Here is a 23,905-nt window from a genome sequence, read left to right as displayed (position 1 = left end):
TTGCATCTACATCTCTTGAATAACCAGTGATGTTGAACAATTTTTTATATATTTATTTACTGCTTTTACTTCTTTGAGAAATGTCTGCTCATTACAGATGTCCATTTTTTAATCAGATCTTTATATTTTGGGGGTCTGATTTTTTTTTAGTTCTTTATATATTCTAGATAATACTCCTTTGTCTAAGGAACAGCTGAGAAATTTTTTTCCCACATTGTAGGTTGTCTCTTTGTTCCATTGGTGGTTTCTTTTGTAGTGCACAAGCTTTTACATAAAATGAGATACCAGTTGTTGGTTCTTTGTGCTAGGTTCCCATGCCACTGGGGATTTGTTCATAAAGTCTTTTCCTGCACCAATATCTTCAAGTTTTCTACCTAAATTGTCGTCCACCAATTTTAGTGTTTCTGTTTTAATATTTAAATCTCTAATCCACTTGGGTTTTAGTTTAGTGCATATTGAAAAATAAGGATCCAGTTTTAATCTTTGACATGTTGAAATCCAGTTTTTCCAACACCATTTATTAAAGAGATTATCTTTGTCCCACTGAGGATGGTTGGCTCCTTTGTCAAAGATGATGTAGCTGAGTACATCTGGAGTTGTTTCTGTATCTTTCAATCTATTCCACTGCTACTCAGGTCTTTTTTCTTTGCCATTACCACTCTGTTTTTATCACAGTGGTCTTGTAGTATAAATTCAAATTGGGAATTGTGATACCCCCTGCCATTTCTCTATTGCCTAGAATTGCTTTTACTATTCCAGACCTCTTCTGGTTCCAAATGTTTTTGTATTATTTTCTCTAGTTCTATGAAATATACTGTTGGAATTTCAATCAAAATTGCAATGTACCTGTATAGAAGTTTTGGTAGTATGGTAATTTTCACTATGTTGATTCTTCCTACTCAGGAACAGGATATTTTTCCATTTTCTTATATCCTGTTCCATCTCTTCTTTCAGTGTGCTGTAATTTTCAGTGTAGAGGTCTTTTACTTCCTTCACTATACTGATTCCTACATACTTTTTTTTTTTGGATGCTATTGTGAAAGGAATTGTTTCTCTAATGTCTCTCTCACTGAGTCTGTTATTTGTGTACAAGAAGGTTAGTTATTTTTGAGTGCTGTCCTTATATGCTGATACTCTGCTAAAAGTGTCAATTAAGTGTAGCAGTCTTTTGTCTGAGTTTTTTAGGTTTTCTATGTACAGTATCATATCATCAGCAAATAATGACAGTTTAACTTCCTCCTTTCCTGTCTTTATTGCTTTGATTGTTTTCTCTTCTCTAATTGCTATGGCTAATGTTTCCAGAACTATATTGAACAGGAGTGGGGATAGTGAACATCCTGGTCTTGTTCCTGATTTTAGTGGGAAGCTTTTCAATTTTTGGACATTTAAAATGATGTTGGCTGTTGGATTTTCATAGATAGCCTTTATCAGGTTAAGTTAAAGACCATCTATTCCAATTTTCTTTTTTTTCCAGCTTTAATTGAGTTTATTGGTACATTTTAGGGATACAGTACAGTTACATTCATTGTTGGGATCTTGTACTTCTACACGACAAGTCTTGATTCTCATTTTTTCCCCTTACCTCTGCCCTCCCTTCACCCCCTCCTCCCCTCCCCATCTACAAACACTTTATTTTCATCTTTTCATTCTCTCACATTTTTTTCTTTTTCCTTTTTACTCTTCTTCTACCCATCCCACCTTCCCTACACCTTTAGCTCCTTTCTTCCCATTTCTAAATATCAGTAATCTTATTAGAATCTTATGCATTGTTGCAGATTATTCACACCAGGGAAATTATTTGGTATTTACACATGTGTGACTTATTTATTTCACTTAGGAGTATATCTTCAATATGTATCCATTTTATTCCAATTTTCTATAGGTTTTTTATCATGAATCAGTGTTGAATTTTGTTGAATGCTTTTTCTGCCTCTATTGAGATGATCATATGGTTTTTGACTTTGACTCTTTTAATATAGTGTATTACATTTATTCATTTACATATGTTGAACCATCCTTGCATCCCTGGAATAAATCTGACTTGGTCATGTAGTATGATCTTCTTGATGACCCTCTGTATTGTTTGACATTATCTTATTATTTTTGCATCTAGGTTCATTAAGGATATTGGCCTTTTTTGTTGTTGTTGTTGTTAAGTCTTTCCCTGGTTTGGAAATCAAAGTGATGCTTCCAGGAATGAATTTGGAATTTTTGCTTCCCTATCAATTTCATTGAAAAGTTTAAAGAGTAGTGGCAGTAGTTCTTCTCTAAACATCTTGTAGAATTCAGCAGTGAAGCCATCAGGATCTCGGCTTTTCTGAGTTGGTAATCTTTTAATTAAGTTTTCAATTTCACTGATTGTAAGTGGGAGGTATCGAATTTTGTATCTTCTTTGCTCAACTTTGCTAATTCATAAGTGTCTAGAAATCTGTCCATTTCTTCTGTTTTCCATTTTATTGGGTACAGGTTCTTGAAGTAGGTATTGAAGATTGATGATCCTCTGGATTTCTGCTGTGTCTTTTGTGACCTCTCCTTTTTCATTCCTAATTGCGTGGATCTGAGCCTTTCCTTTTTTTTTTTTTTTTTTTTTTTTTTTTTTTTTTACATTGCTTTTATTTATTCTTTTGAAATAATAACTTCAATTTATTGATTTTTGTATCATTCTCTTAGTTTCTATTACATTGATTTCTTCTCTGATCTTTATAATTTCCTCCCTTGTAGGAGCATTTGTCTTTTCTTGCTCTTCTTTATGTAGAAGCCTAAGATTCATCATTATTAGGTTGTTCATTTGAGCTTGCTTTGTTTTCCTAGTATGGGCATTCACTGCAGTGAATTTTCCACTTAGAACTACTTTTATTGTGTCCTATAGATTCCTTTATGTTGTATTGGCATTATCATTTATTTGTAAAAACTGACTAATTTCATCTTTCATTTCCTCTGTGACCCATTTATTGTTTAGGAGAGTGTTCATCAATTTCCATGTTTTTGTGAAGTTCTTGCAGTTTCTTATGCTATTGATCTCCAGCTTACTTGCAGTATGCTCTGACAATATACATGGAGTAACTTTAATTCCTTTGCATTTTTTAAAACTCATTCTATGAGTTAGCACATTGTCTATTTGCTTGAATGACCCATGTGCATCTGAAAAGAATGTATATTCTGATTTTATGGGGTGGCACACTCTGTAGATGTCTATTAAGTCCATTTGCTCAAAATTGTGGTTCCGTTCTATTATTTCATTGTTGATTTTTCATCTAGATGATTGGTCTATTTGTGATAATGGTGTATTTGTGTTCCCTTGTACAATTGTATTTGTGCTTGTTTGGTTTTCAATGTCCCTTAATATTTGATTTATATAGTTGTTGGTATTAAACTTTGGTGCATATATATTTATGATTGTCATCTCTTTGGTTTGGATTGTTCCCTTTACAAGGATGTAGTGTCTTTGTCTCTCTTAATAATTTTGGTTTGAAATTTACTTTGTCTGTGAATAAGATAGCTACCCCTGCTTTCTTCTTGGCTCCTGTCCCATGGAGAACTGTTTTCATCCTTTCACTTTCAGTGTATGAATTTATTTTTGAATTAGGTATGTATAGAACATTTTGTTGGATTTTGCTTTTTAAGCCATTCTACCAGTGCATTTGTTTGGACTGGTGAATTGAGTCTATTGACATTGATGGTAATGACTGATATGTATTGACTTATCTTTGTCATGTTATTGTCCTGATGTTGTCTCTTTTTTATCCCCCCCCCCCGTCTCTTCAATTTCTTGCCTTGCATAATTGATTTGCTTTCTTGGGCCTCTTGTTGTTGTGACCTTCATTATCTTTTTCTAGGACATTGTTTAGAATTGTTTGTAGTGCTGGTTTGGTATTCATGAAATTTCTCAGGTGTTATTTGTCATGGAAGTATTTTATTTCCCATTTCATTTTGAAAGAGTGTTTTGAAGGACACATCAGTCTAGGTTGGAGTTTATTCTCTCTTAAGGCTTTAAATATCTCATTCCAGATTGTCTTTGACTTGAGGCTTTGCATTGAAAAGTCTGCTGTGATTCTGATGGGCTTTCCTTTACATACTATTTGTTTCTTTTCTCTAACTGCTTATAGTATTTTGTTCTTCTGTTAGGTTTGGGGGATGTTGACAATTATTTGTCTAAGTGTAGATTTTTTTATCATGGTTAATTGGAGTCCTATATGCCCCACTTATTTGTATGTCAAATTCTTCCCCTCTGTGACTTTTTCTGTCACTAATCCTTCAAACAGTTTTTACAAGTCATTTGTATTTCCTCCTGCTACTTCATAGATTCCTATCAGTCTTATGTTATTCTTCCTTGCATCATCTAGGAGTTGTTGAATTCATTTTTCATAATTCCTTTTTCACGATCTCTCTTTTCAATCTCACTGACTGCAATCTTATTCTCTATGTCTGAAATTCTATTTTCATATTTGTTCATTCTGAACTGAATGCTTTCAATTGGGTTTAATTTCCTGAATATTTGAAACTGTTTTGTAGATTCCATTTCTTTCCTATGTTGAACATTCTTCGTTTCCATTTCCTTCCTATGCTGGGCATTCATGGTTTCTATCATGGTCCTGAGCTCATCTATTTTTTTATCTGTTTCTGCTCTAGAGTTTCTAATCATGTCTTTCATTGTGCTCACCATCTCTGTAGCTATCTGGGAAATTATTTCTGTTTTGAATTATTCTAGAACCTGATTGAACTGTTTTGTTACTTCCTTTGCTATGAGTTCAGGGTGTCCTGGTGGTTGATTGTCAGATTTTTCCACCTTATTTTCCCTAGAATTTGCCATTGGTGAACTGGAAGTCTGTATTTGTGCCTTGCTTAAGTGTTTTCTCATTTTTATTTATTTGTTGGCCTGTCCTTGGTTTAATTCTTGAGTTAGTACTTTGATCTTCTTGATATAGTTGCTCTTTAGGTTTTCAGTTTCTAGTGATGCAGAGACGCTTTCATTTTCATATCAGAAAGTACAATTTATTAAATCAATCACAACCCTTTAGCCCAGTTGATAAAATCAGCAACACAATAGCTTCAAACACAGCTTAGAAATTAGCCATTTGTGGTAATTAATGTATCATCTTTAACCATGTGAATTAAATCAATATTGAGAATCAGCCAAAAACATGTTTATAGTGAATAAACTCTTCAATATAGCAACTTTAACCTTCAAATTGGGGACTTAGAAGGAGTTGGGAGGAGAAGAATAGATAGGTAGAAGAATGTCAGAAGGTTTCAAGTGAAGTCTGGGGAAATAGAGTGATCGTGCAAACTTTAGGAGCTGTTGAAAACAAGAGGGAAAGACAGAGTATAAGAACAAAGACATGAATAGAATAACTTAACAGAAATGGTGAAACTATAAATTGTGCTCACTTTCCTTTGAAAGTAATGACAGTTGAGTGAAGAAAAAAGAGAGAAGAAAAGAAAAAGGAGAAATCCAAATTATGGTAGTAACAGGAACAAAAAGGGAGATGAAGAATAGCCTTGGGTAGCAAGAGACCGAGCTGGTAGATAAAGAAAGAAAAAAGGAAGAATTTGCAGAATGGGAAAAAATAAAATTTTAAAAATAGAAATTAAAAATTAGAAATATGTGGAAAACAAAAAAAATGAAGACTTCTTACAGGGTATATCTCTGCTGTCACAATAAACAATGTGGACAGAGCTGTGCAGAATTAAGTCAATTAGTCTCAGCTAGCTGACAACAGACCCCTGAAATTCAGGGTGAATTCTGGCTGCAAGACCCAAGTTGAGCTCCCTGACCTCCTGTAGGGTTGAACTCTGCAAGGTGATACTACAGATTCCCACTGCCCTTCCCCTGAAGGTAGTCCAAGTTCTGATGGAAGGTAATCAACCCTCCAAAGTACCAACTACAGAGGTCTGGTGCCTTTATTGCAGTTGTTCACTTCCGTTCTAACTTTTGGAGCTCAGTAAAATGGGTTTTATGACCACCTGGGCCTCTACAGTGTGGATCCAGGTGCCAACACAACCAGGAGGCCTGAGAACACATGGAGGGTTATGCTGCAGGGGTACCCACGCAGCTGGGAGGTCCTTACTGGTCTGCTCCAATGAAAACCCAGGGTGTTGGAGGTGGAGGATTAGCGAGCTCCTGGTGCAGCTGGGTGTTTTTCTGCAGTGTTCTGAAAAGGTACAATTTTTTAATTATGAATTTCCTTGTCATTTTTCAATCTGTTATTATTTCTTCTATCTTGACTCATTCCCCTCTCCCCAGAGTTTAATCCTTTATTCTTGAAGGGTGCAGTGCACTCAGAGGTGTGTCTTCTGTGCCTGGTACAGGCTGATGAGGGACACAGACCATTATGCAGTGATGAGAAAATTTCACTGTGATCTAAAGGGTACATGGCAATATTTTGTTATGTTGTTTAAAGATCTCTCATTGTTTGATAGTCTTGAAAAGAGTGAAAGGATATTAACAAATCATTAATGCTTAAGCTTTAGATTTTACATATTTTAATGAGTAAGGGTTAAAATTAATATAAATTATTGATGAATTGTGAATCCACAAAGTTGTAGAAATGAGAGAAAATTCATTAGCACTTGCCAAAACCCTTTTATCTTTAATATTAACCTCTATTTGTCCTACACTGTTAACCCTAGTTACAACATGTAGAGTTTAAGAGCATACAGACTTCTTCCTGTTTTGTCAATGGGAAATCTAATGCCCTCCTACTGTAATTATAGCAATGGACAAAGAATACACTAATAAAGATATATATTTTGAAATTGTTGAGTTGTTACTAATATTATTATTTCTTATAGGGCTCAGAATCTGAATTTGGACTCTGTTTTGTAGATAAGAATACACAATTTAGTGACCACCTTCACATAATATAAACTTGTAGTCTAAAGTAGCAGCTGAAAGATAGTTCATACCACAAAGATAAGTAGCTAGAATATTTATATTGGCATTTTTATGCTATAGACCCACAATACAAGATGCCAAATTTTAATTTGAGCTGTACTTGAGAGTCCAATAAAATAACATGATGGAAAGGCTGAAGGACATATTTTTCAGAAAGCTAGTGAGACTGAGAATTATGACCATTATGGCTATAGTGTAAGTCATTATAAGTACAGCTGCAGACTTAGTAAATGCTATTGAAGTTTATGGATCCTACTTTTATATCTAGCCTTGTTTTGGGTTTTATATTATTATTAATTATTGTTTTTGTTATGCTTTCCTACTGGGTGTTTAAGACCAAGTGAAATAAAACCTGTTTTATTCACAATTAATCTATGCATATTTGATATGGCCTATTTAAGTCTTCTCAGGGATTACTTTTGGGAAAGTATGGGAAACGTCTTAGATCTTACAGGTTATTTCTATTCTAGTTGTGTCGTTTGCCAGGATGAGACATGCTCTTGGGTTCACTTTGAATCATAGGGAATATTTCCCTTTGTAATGGCCCTCTCTTTTGCAAAATTAACTTCAACTGATTCCTGTTTACTGGGGTCCAGCAATTCACCTGGTTAGAACATTGGGTGATTCATCAGAGATATAGGGCCTTTTCAAAGAGGTCCTTTCATGCTCTGGGTCCTAGCTGACCTTGGGGAACAAGGTCAAAACAACTGGCTGTCCTTTTGGCACATTTAAAAAAAAATTTCAACTCTAACTCTTAGTTGTTGAAAATCCAGCAGGTGAATTATACCAATCTGGAAATGGGGTCAATAAGTATTAATCCTTAAAATTATAATCCATTCTGCATATCAGAAGACTTTGAAATGTAAATCATGACCAGATAACATCTACCTTTTCTAAAAATCTTAGCATTAGTAATAGGAGCCGGTGTCATATTCTATCTGAACATAAATGATGGTTTAACTTTTTAATATAATTTTAGAAGCATATTCCTATAAAATGTGAATAAATAAAAGTTATAAAGATTTACTATAAAGTAAAAATATGAAAGAACAAAACTAGTATTTCCTTATGAAAATTTTGGAGAAATTATTACACTGGGATGACATATTTCTACTAATTCTTAAAACATATTGAAATTTTCATTGTGGAATAAAATAGTTTAGTAGATTACTAAGTGCAATACATTAAATATAAAGGATAAATAAATTTTCATGAAAAATTGCCATTTTAAAAATGAAATGTTTAAGGAGAAATATTTACAGATGTACTTATTTAAAGATGTAATTATTCATAGATGTACTTAATTTACAGATGAACTTTATAAGTGACTAATACTCAATTTTTAATAATTAAAGTGACACTCCTTGCAGTGCATGATATTTTAGTTCTATCTAATTATCATAATGCAATTAGAAAAGCACACACATATATATTATAGGCTTAAAACTGTTTTTTATAAATAACTTTACTTGAGGCCACTGGATAATTTTCTAAATTTTACATTTTAGAAGTCTTCTGCACTTGAGGAACATAAATAAAAAGAAATCAGTCAAAGCTATATAGACTTCTTCACATTTTAACTATTTTTTTATTTTTTTTTTAAATTTTATTGAGTTTATTGGTACATTTTAGGGATACAGTACAGTTACATTCATTGTTGGGATCATGTACCTCTACATGGCAAGTCTTGATTCTCATTTTTTTCCCCTTACCTCCGCCCTCCCTTCACCCCCTCCTCCCCTCCCCATCTACAAACACTTTATTTTCATCTTTTCATTCTCTCACATTTTTTTCTTTTCCCTTTTTGTTCTTCCCCTATGCATCACACCTTCCCTACACCTTTAGCTCCTTTCTTCAAATTTCTACATGTCAGTAATCTTATTAGAATCTTATGCATTGTTGCAGAATATTTTTTTATTCTTAAATTGAAATTTAGATTTCTTAAGAGGTATACACATCTTTAGACCTCCTACAAGTTGAAGATAGAATGTTAATGACTGCAAATAGATTTATAACTTAGTTATAAGTGTATCTCATTTACACAATAATAAAATACATGGTTGGTCAAAACCAACAGATATAGTTTTAAATTATAGAACTGAATTGTACCAAATACATACAGGAGAGTTGCAGGCATTTTGATTATTTTATGTTTAAGATTGAGAATCAATATATAATGTATAAAAGAGAGGGCTGGGGATTTAGCTCAGTGGTTCTGCCATCTGCCTCACAAGCACAAGGACCTGAGTTTGAAACCCGGTACCAAAAAAAAAAAAGAGAGAGAGAGAGAGAGAGAGAGAGAGAGCACTTACTGTTCACTTTGCATGCATTAAGCTTTTGTAGTTTTAACTTTATAAACCTAACTTTAGACTTAGTTTAGAATTGCAACATATTTTGTCCTTAGATGTTCGTAAGTGTAATCTCAGATACACAACTCTAGTTCCAGATATTGCTATTATTTAAGAATACAGTTGTTCATTTAATCAATTATAAAGATTGCACAACAAGCAATTACTCTAACAAACTTCAAAACATCAGAAAGTATCTTGATAAAACACAAATAGTTAAACTTTAGCTTTGTAAGTTTAACCAACAAGCATCTCAATATTTGAAGAAAACCACATAGCTTTAGATACAGAAAACATTTTAATTATAGGTAAATTAACTATATGTAATTTAATAATAACATTTGTTGGTATGGGGCATAAGACTGTGGAAACCCAGAGTTGTCACACATCAGTGGAGAAAACTAAAGAGAATTGGTTCAGGCAGCTGCTGTTTCAGACACAGAGGAGAGTTTTGTTGGTCTTTTAGGCGCAAATCCCCCCCCCATAGAGGAAATCTTTATATATTAATTTCTAACATAGATTAATGTAGTGGAATTTTAACAAAATAAATTTAAGCAACCTTAAACCTTTAAATATATTAAAAACCTATTAAAATACATTTGGTAGATCAAAATTTTTTCTGTAAATTTTAAAAAAACAAGATTTTTTTAAATTGGTGACTCAGATATTTTTTATAAAGAATTCATCTTATTTATTTATTTAGAAAAGGTCTTATCATGTAGTTGAGGCTTGCCTTGAATTAACAATATAGCCCACCATGGTGGGGAACTTGCTGTAATCCTCCTTCCTCAGCCTGTGCAGTGGCGTGATAATAAACATGTACCATGACACCTGGTGGATTTATTTATATTTATTTACTTTAACAATCATTTTAGATTAGTTCTGGGAACCAAAGTATCACATAGTTAACCTTTTAAGCTATATGTAATATTACTGTACACAGAAAAAGTAAACATTACATTTAAAAAATTTAAGAATGAAACAGGGCCAGGGATTTAGCTCAGTGGTTCTGCCTTTTTCCTCACAAGCACAAGGATCCACGTTCCATCCTTGGTACAAAAAAAAAAAAAAGAGAGAGAAATGTAATAATTTTGTTTTGTTTTAAATGTAATCATTTTGGCTAAGAACCTATGTAGAACATTTTAGTAACTTTAAAGACATCTTTAATTTACTTTAAAGTTTCATTTTTCTAAAGTAGTTTCTTGTTAATACATGTGAATAAAAGACATTGGCGGTAATTGCCTGAATGTCCATTCATCTATAAGCCAATTTAAATGGAACTTTTGGAGGCTGACATATACACATATGTTAACACCAAGAAACATATACATTATATTAAATCATTTAATTCTCATATTATCAAACTTTAAGTTTTGTAAGTTTTTCAAAGCTTTATATAAATCTTGAGGCCAGTAGTTTTTACCCTCTGATATTTTGATTTTGTTACCCCTTGAATATCTGTATAAATCTTTATTTTGCTGAAAATCTTAACAGAGCCAAATGTCTGAGGGTAAAGTAAAAAATAAATTAAAATAAAATAAAAATTAAATAAATAGATATAAGCTCATTTTTATATGGAGCAGCTGTAGATGTTTTAGCCAATTTTTAAAAACACAAATTGTCAGAAAGACATTTATGACACAATCAATTACATTTAATGAGTGTAATTTTAGATGTATTGGCCATTTTAAATTATCATAACTTTAGTTTTAGTTTTATAATTATAAAAGAGTATGAAGAATTTTCCGTAGGAGATATTTTTGGTACACTTTTATTTCTTATATAATTCATAACAATATGTTCTATAATACTCCAGGGTACATTAAGTATTTTTTTTCCTGATTAACACCAGATTTAAATCAGTAAGAAACAGAAGGAAGAGATAAGAGTTGCAAATTGCTACATGGAATTTTCCATTTTTTCCCTCCTTCTTACAAAATCAAGTTTGAGGCCATATCCACTTACTCTTTAACTTACATTTAAAGATATACAGAGAAAAAAAATAATATTATAGAAATACTCCATTTTAAAATGATCCAGATTTTGTAATATAAAACCTGGAATTGTCATTCTGGGGACAATGAGTTGCCCATTTATTTCAAGACCTGCAGTCTAAGATATTCCTTGTGTACCTTTGAAAAGAGAAAGGCAAGAACAATCCTTTTAGGATTTTTCCTCCTGGGCCTAATAAGCACTTTATCCCAATTTTGTTTTTCTTTGAGTTCATATTGCATATGCAACCTGCCCCAAATTTCCCAAGATCACACTGCATGTGCAGCCGAACTCAAAATTCTCAAGATTGTGCAGCATGTGCAACACACTTCAACTTTTCTGACATCACACTGTATGCAAACCCTATGCCAACTTTCCTGGGATCAAGCTGAGGCCCACACCAACATTTTGTCATGACTTGTTTAAACATCCCTGTGAGTCATGAGGAAATCTCTCCAAGGATCAGACAATACTGACCAGACCTACTGCTGTTATAAACAAGGAAAATCAAACACTGTTGCCTCTGGTGTATAGCTACTCCCAGGCATTGTGCACCAGAAAGTAGGTAAAAATGTATTTACATCTTCCACAGTAGATCAGAAAGGCACAAAAATACAAGCATACATAGTAGTTGAGACTTACTCAAAAAGAAATTCCAAATGTCTTCATATCTGAGGATCAGCAACTTATGTGAAGAATATATGGAGGGTTAAAAAAAAGTCCACTGATACCACTTCAGAACTATAAAGCACATACAGTTTTAAATACACAGATAAACTTGAGATGCAAATTTTTATAAATATACCAAAACCAAATAAGTGGGGGAAGGAATCAAGCTGGCATTAGAGACATGACCCAGTGAGATCCCAGAAGAGCAATGTGAGAAGCTGTAGGACTGGAGCCTATCATTCTAGAAATTAGGAAGGTCATGTGAATGTACCCTGGACAGCCATAGAGGGCTGAAATGGAGCACTTCTTGTGGGGAGGGCATATGGAAAATTACTTGGTGGCAAATATCTTTAAGGTGCAGCCCCATGGAAGCTACTGGCTTGGGAAGAGTAGGAAATAAGTGGATACTGGCTAGCCACACCTAGTCAGAATTGCCATTCATTTTTCTCTCCCAATACATGAGCAGAAAGCACAGCAATCATATTCTACCACTTGTAACAGACTAGTGTTGATGGCTGAAGAGGCGGAGGAGATGGCTAGATTTGTGCCTCTGTTGACCTCATAGCTTGTGTCATGCCTGAGCTAAGTGAGTCCTTCACAAACAGGACAACAAAAGGTCACTTTCAGCCAACAGGCAGGTGATTTGTCAGTAAACAGAAGACAATCTCCCCAGTGCCAAAATGTTCAGTGATTGTTTACACTCTTGTGCAGACTGTCCTTGGACTCAATTATAAAATATTTAACCCCAGGTTGTTTAGCCCCTTTGATACCTATATAAGCCTTATTCATTTCCAGTTTAACTGCTAGTGTCTCTCTCCTACTGTCAGCCCATCCACTCAAGGATGAAATTTTTTGCAGAAACTTGTAATTTCTCTTTCTCAATTTCAGCCCATTCACATACAGATGTAATAAGTTCAACATTTCCAAGCTGCCTGCTAGAATCTCTCACTGTTTTTAGTCCCTGTTCACTGGACAAAAAACTGAATGATTTTTTAAAAATGAAGAATGACAAGGAAAAAAAAAACAGTGAGCTACTTCTTGGCTTCCATGCATAGATACTAACAGATCCCGAATATAATGTCAGATCTCAGCTATGTCCTAGAGGGCACATGAATCTGCATAGATTATGATATTTTTCCAGCCACCTCAAATGACAGCTGTGGCACTGGGAAGATTAAGGAAATGTCTTTGTTTTATTTGAGAGTGAGAGAGTACAAAGAATGATAATTAGAACAGGATATAGGAGGGTTACCTTTCATCTAAAGTGTTTAGGACAGAAGGATGTGCATGACACACAGAGAGATAGCATAATAAAGTGGCCTTCTGAGGCTGATTTCTCTTGACTGTGCCTCAGAAACAGTTTTTCCATATGTAGTATGTGAGAAAACTTTTCTTGAGACATTAGATGGGTTCAGCCTTATTTGTGTGCAACTGGTGAACATATTTGAGTTCCATTTGACCCACAAACAGTGTATATAGATCTGAAGGGATATTTAATGAGCCCTCTATTCAAATCTAACCTCTTGATATGTCTTTTCACTTCTGGTTAGAAGGAATGAATATCTCATATCGATGGTGCTTTTTTAATTTATTTTTTTCTCTCATTGAGTTTATTGGTATATTTTAGATATACAGTACTAGTTACATTCATCATTGGGATCTTCTACCTTTACATGACCGGTCTTGGTTCTCAATTTTTCCCCTTATCCCTGTCTTTCCTTCACTACTCCTCTCTTCCCTATTCACAAATACTTTATTTCCATTTTCTTATGCTTTTTTTTCTTTTCCCTTATTACCTTTTCCTACCCTTCCCACTTCCCCTACAAACTTAGCCCTTTTCTTCCTATTTCACAGTGTCAATTATATCATTAGTATCTTATTTACTATTACAGTTTTTCACACCAGAGAAACTATTCTATATTTACACGTGTGACTCATTTATTTCACTCAGGAGTATATCCTCAATATGTATCCATTTTCCTATGAACGAATCTAATTTCTCTCTCTTATTTTATTCATTTATTTATTTATTTACTTATTTTTTTGGTGCTGGGGATCGAACTCTGGACTTTGCAAAATTTCTCATTCTTTATGGCTGAGTAGTATTCCACTTTATAGAAAAAACCACATCTTCTTTACCCAGTCTCCAATTGATGGGCAAATGGGCTGTTTCCAAGTTTTAGCTATTACAAACTGTGCCACTATAAACATAGGTGTGCATAAATGGTGCTTTTAGATTTATGCACTCATTTTTTAGGAATTTAGAAACTTTTAACTTCTGTAAAGGCAAAACCCAAACCTGCAGAATAAGAGGAAGAGAGCAAAAGAACAAGAAAATGAGTAGGAGAGAAAAAGAGAGGGAGAGAGTGAACATGCGAAACACAAGAGAGCAAGCGATGAGAGTGTGAGAGAAGGAAGAGAGTGAAAGAGAAGGTGAGAGAGAGAGAGGAAAACGAAAAGACAAAAAGACGTTGTGCATCAGAAGATATGCAATTGAGGAAATGGGGAAGAAAATAAAGATAAAAATCATTTGACTAGCTGTACCAATGCTATAGTTCTGATGCTAGTGTACCTTTTGTTACTGGCTACCCAAAAGAAACGTTGCCAGAATCGATCTTAAGAGGTCCCCAAAGCAGAGTTGTGAAACTTTGACCGATCCCACCTAGGGGTCAGGTTGTAGGTTCTTTGACTTCCATCACAGAATAAGGATTTTTAGGACATACAAGTAAGAAGTATAAAAAAATATATTAGGCAGAAAATAAGATACACACTCAAATAAAACAGAGTGTGAGACTTAAGAGAGAGGCACATTTTAACATTTTTAAAACGTTGCTATATCCTTGGTTTTCTAAGCTATTAGTTGAACAATTTTAACTGGTACAACTTCCACTTAATCGATTCTGTCTGGTCTCTTCCACTATTTCTCCTGTCAGATGTTTTAAAAACTAATTTTAGTAATTATATTATATTTCATATATAGAAGTTCCTTTTGTGCTTTCTATTTGTATGTCCATTTCCAATATTTTAGGGTTGATATCATATATGGTCATATTCCTTATTTTCATCGTTATATGCATATCTGTTTAACACTGTGTATCTGTATAACCCAATAACTGTACTAACCCATAGTACTTTTTATCTATTTGCTTTTATCCATTTATTGTCAGAAATAGTGGCTTATTTTCTAATATGTGCTATGATATATAATTTTGAATGCATTATTAGATATTAGTTGCTTAGACTATTAAAAAGAATTGGAGAAATATTCCTAGAGATTACCTGCTTTTTTTTCTAATTTTTGTAATATTTAGATCATTTAACTGAAATCAATAATCTTACCTGCAGAGACTTAGCTCAGTGCTTAAGTCTAAATTCTCCTTTTATTTAGTAACTAAGGATCAATTTTCAGATAGCAATTATATATCAGGCACCTGTGACACTCTTATCTTCTTCTGTGTTTCTGGCCTTAATTGGGCTATAGTACTTTTTGTTACTTTCCCAGCTGATGATCAGATTTTTGTTTTGGTGGGTAAGAGATAGTGCAGACATTTCTCTAGTTTTTTGTGAGGCCCTCAATGTCTCATAATGTCCTGAAAACCTTTTTGTTGTAGAGTTGAAAGGTCATTTGAAGGCTTCTGAGTTGTATTAATTTTCAGAAGAAAGTATTAGAGGCACAAATGCCTCAGGGACTAAGACATTTCTTTTCTTCTAAATACATATGTTTTGTCTTCCATTTCTCTTAAAACATTTCAAATTTCATGTATCTTTACTACAAATAATGTCCAAAATATCAAATGGCACATTGCATTAGAAGCATATGGCAAATGATAATTCCTTCAAACTGTTACACTGGAACAAATATTAAGTATAAACAGAATATCTCTTGCTCAGTTCCATATTTCTAATTTTATTCAAGAGTAAAGATGTAGCATTGCTACATCTTTATATGTAATGGAAACCAAACCCTAGATGTTTCTAAGAAATATGTCTTTTGAAAATAAATGAAGCATTAAAAATAGTTCTGCACAACTCAATATTGAAAGCATCAAATTACATAAAGTTTTCTGGAAACAGACTGGATCAAATACTTGGTAACTGATTGGAATGGAACAAAGTTTATATTAATATAATTGGTTTTAAAAATTTGGAAGAATTAGTTGCAACTAGACAAATGAGCTTTGCTAAAGTGTTTATAGAAATATGAAAAAGTTTGCTAAAAATTTTATATGCAATGGAAAAATTTTTAGAATTGTAACACAAAGTAACAATTAGAGTTCTAGTAAAATAAAGAATTTCTGATATGAATAATGTAGTAAAATGGTGGTCTCTAATGATTTGGTTGTGAATTCTTAATAAAAATAAATTTTATTGATAACTTTGTTAACTGTATACTTCTTTGACTGTATATTATACAAATTTCCTCTTGTATTACATATGCACCACATGAAGTACAATGAAAAATGAAAATTTAATAAAGATGTGATCAACAAAATAAAAACAATCCTTTACTACGTATTTCTAATTTTGATTTTTATACTGTTATTTAACAAGGAGATCTCATAGCACATACACATTTAGGAAAAGGTTTATTATTAATAGTAGTGAATAAGAAAATGTATTTTTTATTCTCATTGAGTTTATTGGTACATTTAGGTATACAGTTCAGTTGCATTCATCATTGGGAACCTGTACCTTTACATAACAGGTCTTGGTTCTAATTTTTTCCCCTTATCCCTGCCCTCGCTTCACCGCCTCCTCCCTTCCCTATTTACAAATATTTTATTTCCATTTTTTCATTTTCTCACGTTTTTTTTCTTTTCCCTTATTTCCTTTCCCCTATCTTTCCCCCTTCTCCTATACCTTTAGCTCTTAAGAACATGTATTTTAAATGTTTTTATATTCATTTGTAAATTTGGGAAATTTCTATTTAATCTGACTATTGTCATTCTTAAAGTGAAACTGAAGTTCTACTTGTTCAAATGTTACTGCTATTATTTTATATTATACATTTTTATTTGCACTATCAATATTATTTCATTCTTTTATGTCCCCTTAAGAATATCACTAAACCCCTTGGCAATTGAGTATTCTTTTAGTTAAAAATAGGGAATGTAATATGTAAGTACACTGACCTGGGACATATAAGCCAGAGTCTCAAAAAAGGCTGAAAATAAGTGACGTGTGAAACCATCACTGTCAAAATTTCCACATTGTTATTTTCTCTATGTTTGTGAAAGATCACATACCTGTCACAATTGTCAAATAAGTACATGATATGTGAACTGACTTGAATACCAGTGTAAAAATGTATGCTAAATATTGGTTAAAATTTATGTATTTCAAATTTTAAAACATCAAATAAATATAAATATTTTAATATTCTGTTCTGAATTCTAATGGATCATATTAAGTACTTTTATGTCATAGAATTTCTAACTGTCAATGACTGCCTCAGAAAATATATAATGGGAAACAATTAGGCAGTTATCTGTATACTTTATGCTTATGTTTAAGCAAAGGTAGAATATGATTGCTGGGAAGAATGTGCATAAAAAGAGCCTTGTATGATACATAATGTAATAGAAAATTTGATAAGTCTTTCCAAGTAGTTGCATACAGATGGTGATGTGAGAATTAATAAAACAAATTCAGAGTTTGAAGACTAAATACTGAATAAAATATTGGTAACCATTATTTAAAAAATGAGGTTTGGACATTAAATTAAGGATTCAACTTTTTGACATGACTGATAATAACATCACGGTGAAAATTTTAATGGAATAGCCAGTTATCAAATAGAAATATGACAGGAGTGTTCCAGAAAAGTTTGAGCCAAGTATATGAACTTCATATGAGAGTAATAATTGAGATATTGTGAAAAGTAAAATTACATATAGGGAATTAGCTTATATTTAAGGAACAGATAAAGAGTTGATAGTAAAACAACCACAACAAAAAGCCAACTTCAAAAGATGAGAGGATAAACCATAATGCAAGGTCACAAATGATAAAGTTTCAGATCATTTCAATAAGAAAGGGATATTTGGTCAATTACTATAGGAAATTCAATTTTAATAACAACTGAGAAATTGGCTTATACTTTGGAGATCATTTCAGAGAATAGTTATAGTGATGAGACAGAAGAATGAATTAGATGATGAAGACTTAAAGGGAAGATTAAGGTTGCCAAAATAGAAGACATAATTGTAAACTATATTAAAGAGCAAACAAGAATACTTTGTAGATAAGGAGAGGTAGAGGGGTTGAAGTGAGGGCAGGGGAATTGGGGAAAAAGTAAGAACCAAGATAAATTATGTAAAGGTGCAAATTTCCAATGATGAAAGTCATTACACTGTATACCTTAAATGTACCAATAAAATTAATTAATAAAAAACAAACAAGAATCAAGATAAGACTTGACATTCAAGGATGCTTCATTGTTGTGGAAGGAATTGGTAAGTGATGCACAAGGAGGTACAGCATGGAAGTAAAATAAGAAAATGTTTATTTTATCAACAAAGGTTGATTGCACTTAAAAGCAGTGTCAGGATTGACCATACACTGGGTTACACCTCCTTCTTTAATAGGGATTTACAGCCTTGATCTCACTCCAGTAGTTACATTTCATTCTCACAGTTTACATTGCTTTTATACAAATCATGGTCACAAGAGAGTTAAATTTCAACCCCTATGTAGCACTTCTTTGTTGTTAGGGGAGTTTACCTTTATGATTTGTCTAGCTATCTATTTTAGCCCAAGGAAAGGGGGCATTCCTGGCCAGGAAAGCAGAGTTAACAACAGTTCTTTTCATCTTGATCTTTACAATCATGTGGTTTATAAAACTTTGGAGCTCAGGGGTCTTGATGTGCCTGTTATCTCAGGATGAGACCAGATGTCTCACTCAGTGGTTAATGCATCCAGTGTCTGTTACTTCTGAACTAAACAAAGTAAACTGCTGTTAGGGACAGCATAAGTCATTCTACATTTTGATATTTCATAGGTTTTTGCTATTTATAAGAGTTTTCTCTAACTTCATGAGCAAAGGAAAAAAAACTTGATGATAAGTTGAATGTATCACTTATTAAAGTCCCAATAACAGTTTTGAAGGAGTTGGTCCTGTAGAAATTAATCAAACAGAAGGATCTGAACTGTAAGTATTGAAGGAATTGTCACCATTTGATAGGAACATTTCTATAAGAATAAAAAGACCACATCACTAGTTGTCAATTCCCAGATTAGGGTAATAAGTATTAATTACCCATTGGGAGAATGTAGGTGCAACTAAGTGAAAAGAGCAGCAAGTCCAGTTAGCAATTAAGAGATAAGGATCATGTTCCATTTCTAGAATTAAAAAGAATATCTGCAACATTTTTAAAAAACATGGATAAGAACAAAGCCCAAGTCTATTTAATGGTGTTTCTTGAGGGTAGAAAATATAACTATAAACTCAGTGCATCCCAGGAGTCTCAGGGATATCTACCACTAACCCAAGTTCTAAGTTATCTGGAGCCAATACTGACATACAGTTATTATAAATGATGTCACCAAGAGTAGAGTCCATTGAATATGTATAATTTTGTATTGCTAAAGACCCATTTTGCAGATCAGACATGTCCAGCTTAGAATGGCAGGCATGGCAAAGACTAAGAAATTAAGGCATGTCTTGATAAAGGGGTTCAAATTTTCATTTTGTTTTCTTCTTAAAAGATAAGTTGAGCCAATCCATGATACAGGGGAAAAGAAGAGTTTGTAAGAAAAGTGATAAAATTATAAAAGGAACCAATGAATTAAGCAATATGAAATAAAATGGCAGTCTGCTTTATTTTAACAAGATAAAAGTTGTTTACATTGGAAAATATTTTTAAATTGGAAATTATGCGCATATTACACAATAATGATCAATAGATAATGGGTTTTGCCGTCATGAACTTACAATACAGTAAAGATAAAAATACATAATTGATGATCAGCTCCCTATGTGTGCTGTTGAGGACTGAAATGGCTATGTATGTACAGAGAAGTATATCTCAGTAGCCCTTCTGAAACACTGGAAAATATCTGTTGTTAAAAATTGTCATTTGCTTGTGTGTGTTTGTGTGTGTGTGTGTATGTGTATGTAAATAAAGATCATGATTATACCATGGAAAAGTGGAGTGTGTCTCTCTTTTTCAAAGTAAACAGAAGGGGGAAAGAATGGGTGACCATTTTAGGTGAGACTGCCAAGAATGGCCAGATTTAAAAGGTTACATTAATGCTAAGAAGTGAATGGGATGAACAGGTGTTGACATGATTTAAAGCCTTTCAAGTTAAAATAACAGGAAAAGAAAATGCTTTGAACAAGGAACATGTTTGGAATATAGAAGAATGGAAAGTCTGGAGAATATACTGAAAATCATTAAAGGTTCATATCATATAGTGTTTTATAGATTACTGTTAAGTGTTTGGGTGTAAAATTCTAAGTATGAAGGAGAAATTAATTGGAGGATTTAAACAGAACCAAAAACTATCTGAGTTACATCCTCAAAAGGCTATTCATTGCTGTGTGGACAATGCAACTGGCTGAAGTTGGGGACTGATATATAGGCTCAAATATATGCTATTTAATTATTTTTCAAGAAGATGAGGTTAGTTAATTAATAGGCTGGTTATGTTGAAGAAGAAGAGGAATGGAGGTGTGAGATATATTTTGAAAGCAGAAATTTCAGAGCTTTTAATTGTATTAGGTTTTATTAGTTAATGCTTACTAGGCTCAGATGTAGAAGAGTGCAAAATTTCTGTTTGCATGCTGGAGACCTGAAGGATCCAGTCCAGGGCCTTGAGCACACTGAAAATCTGAATTAGGAGGCTGAAGAATCTGCAATGGGTGGACAAAGTATCTGCACTGGAAATGCTCCTGAGCCAGCGCTGCAAGCAGAAGTATCTGTGTGGAAAGGCTGAAGGATATATGCCAAAAGGCTGAGGTATCTATACTGCAAGCCAGGAGACAACCTCCCAGATGAAGATGAGGACAGAAGCTTCCCTGAAGAAAGAAAACAACAATTTGTGTATGCTGGCTTCAGCCAAAGGCCCTCCTGGAAAACAGCATGCAGGCCCTGGCCATAGGCCTTCCCAGATACCATCAGCAAGTGCACACAGACCCTAGCCAGAAGCCCACCTGACAACAGCAGTGTAGATGTGTATCCCCCAGCCAGGGCACTGGCCAGACACCAGAGGCTTTTGTGTATAGACACCAGCCAAGGGTCTCACCCAGATACAAGGTGCTTGGGGTGCAGGCCCCAGCTAAAGTCTCACATGCACAACTACAGAACAGGTGCACAGGCCCCAGCCAGGGCCATACTCAGACAACAGTGGCTTGGGCAACCAGGCCCCAGCCAGAGGCCTGCCTGGATAACAGCACAACACAGGAATCCAGAAGGCCATTGTTTTGAACCGAGGTATTGGTGTAGTATTCAGTAGCAGAGAGAAGGCCTCTCTGAGGCTTGTTGAGATTTGAAGCTCACTGAGTGAGCAAGGAGTCACTCAACAAAGTTGCCGAAGTCTGCAACTGTTGAAATGAGAAGAAATGTAAAAAAGAGTCAAAGCCAAACTTCCAGATCACCAAAGGCAATGAGTTACAACAATCTGATACTCAAACACCTGGACTAGCTGTGCTGGCAATGAGCGAGGACCTCAAAATACTGAAATCAGCAATAATTTCTCAGATAACAACAGAGATGTGTTCATAGTGAAAGATATGACATCTCTTGAGAAGACACAATTTAAAAAAAAAGGAGCTGAGGAACATGATAGAATCCCAGCATAGGAAAGTAATGGAATCCAAAAGCAGATGCAAACAGATGTCTAAGAGAATGGCAACTCCATTGAAAGTTTACACAGCAGAATGAGCCAATGTGAGGAGAGAATATGAGTTAGATAAGACAGAATATAAGATATAGAAGACAGGATTGCAATTAGTGACCAGGAAAAGACATAATTCTTAAAAATAGTAAGGAACCATGAGAAATCACACCAGAAGCTGCTAGATGATGCAAAGAAGAATGACATTAAGACGGACTGGAATTGATGAAAAAATAGGAGATAGTGAAAGTGACATTAAAATAAAACTGTTCACAGAAGTAATGGCAGAAATATTCCCAAGCAGAGGAAAATAATTTGACATACAACAGGACTCCAACAACATGTAATTTAAAAAAAATCTACACCTAGGCATATAATAATCAAGATTCCTGAAACACAACAGTAGAACAAAATTCTACAAGCAGTTAGAGAAAAGAAACAAGTCACTTACAAAGGGAAGGCCATCAGAATCACAGGAGACTTCTCAACACAAACGCACAAGAAGAGCTTGGAGTGAAGTGTTTCAAGCTGTAAAAGAAAACAACCTCCAACCTAGATTGATGTACCCTGCGAAAATCTTTCAAAATTGATGGAAATTAGATATTTTCATGACAAAGAACACCTGAGGAATTTCATGAATGAACAGCACTCCAAATTTTTTTTTAGAATATCCTAGGAAAAGAAAATGAGGATCACAACACGACAAAGCCTAGCACAATGAATTCATCAGACAAGAATTGAAATTAAATGCAAAGATGGAGAAAACAACAGCAGGAAAAGATCATGATAAGGATAAGTCAATACATATCAGTTATAAACATCAATGGTAATGGTCTCAATTCACCAATCACAAGAAATAGACTTGGTCAAGAAGCAAGATCTAACAATATACTTCAAATGAAAAATACACTTAATTAAAAAAGAAGCCCATAGACTGAAAGTTAAAGGGTGTAAAACAATACTCTATGTGATAGGAACACAAAAATAAAGCAGGTGCAGCTATCCTATTTGCAGATAAGTGGATTTCAAACCAACACTAATCAAGAGAGACAAAGAATTTCACTACATCCTCATAAAAAGAACAATCCAAGAGGAAGAGATGACAATCATTAATACATATGTACCAAAACCTAGTGGATCCATCTATATAAAACAAATATTAAAGTATATTAAAAATAAAATAAGCACTAATACATTAGTAGTAGCAAACCTAAATATTCCACTGTCACAAATAGATACATCAACTAGACACAAATTAACCAATGAAATACTAGAACTCAACCAAATTCTTGAACAAATGGACTTAACAGATGTTTACAAAGCGTTCCACCCCACAAAGTCAGAATTGATGTTCTCTTTGGCTGCAGAAGCATCTTTCTCCAAAATAGACTACATACTTGCTCATAGAACACGTTGAAGTAAATGCAAAGTAAATGACATTATCCCCTGTACATTACCAGATCATAGTGCAATGAAACTGGAGTTTCATAGGAAAAGACATCACAAGAATTTTATACCCACACAAACAACACACTTCTTCTTCTTCTTCTTCTTTTCTTCTTATTGAGTTTATTGTATATTCTAGATATACAGTACAGTTACATTCATTACTGGGATCTTGTACCTTTGCATGACAGGACTTGGTTCTCATTTTTGCCCTTGTCCCTACCCTCCCTTCACTCTTCTTCTTTTTCTTCTTCCTCCTCCTCCCCCTCCACCCCCGCTGCCGCTGGACAGATTAGACTTGGTGAGAAAGTGGGGTATGTATTCGCATAAATCAGGAAGAATGCCTGTGGTAATTTTAAGATAGGTTAAGAAAGCTCCAAGTCCTGGTTACTTCAATTATTTGTAGTTAAGACATCATTATGAACAATTAATGAGCAGCCATATGGCACATCTCTAAAAGTCTAACCAATAATTACATATTATTCAGTAAGGCTGCTCATTACGTATCCAGGTAGCTGCAACCATTTGTATGGAATTATAAAGTGAAACAACAAAGCATAAAGCAACCATGTCCCCTACACATAAAGACACATGCATGCGCAGGCATGCACGCACACACAATCACTCCTCTCAAACATGTCCAGTGTTTTTTTTTTTTCATTTATTGGACAGATTTATGAAATGGATAATTTGAAATAAAATATTTCCATCCTTGATG

This window comes from Fukomys damarensis, unplaced genomic scaffold, assembly GCF_012274545.1.
Source record: "Fukomys damarensis isolate Sample0158 unplaced genomic scaffold, DMR_v1.0_HiC HiC_scaffold_39, whole genome shotgun sequence".
Lineage (NCBI taxonomy): Eukaryota > Metazoa > Chordata > Mammalia > Rodentia > Bathyergidae > Fukomys > Fukomys damarensis.
The sequence above is the reverse complement of the archived record's forward strand: the minus strand, read 5'-3'. Positions refer to the sequence as shown.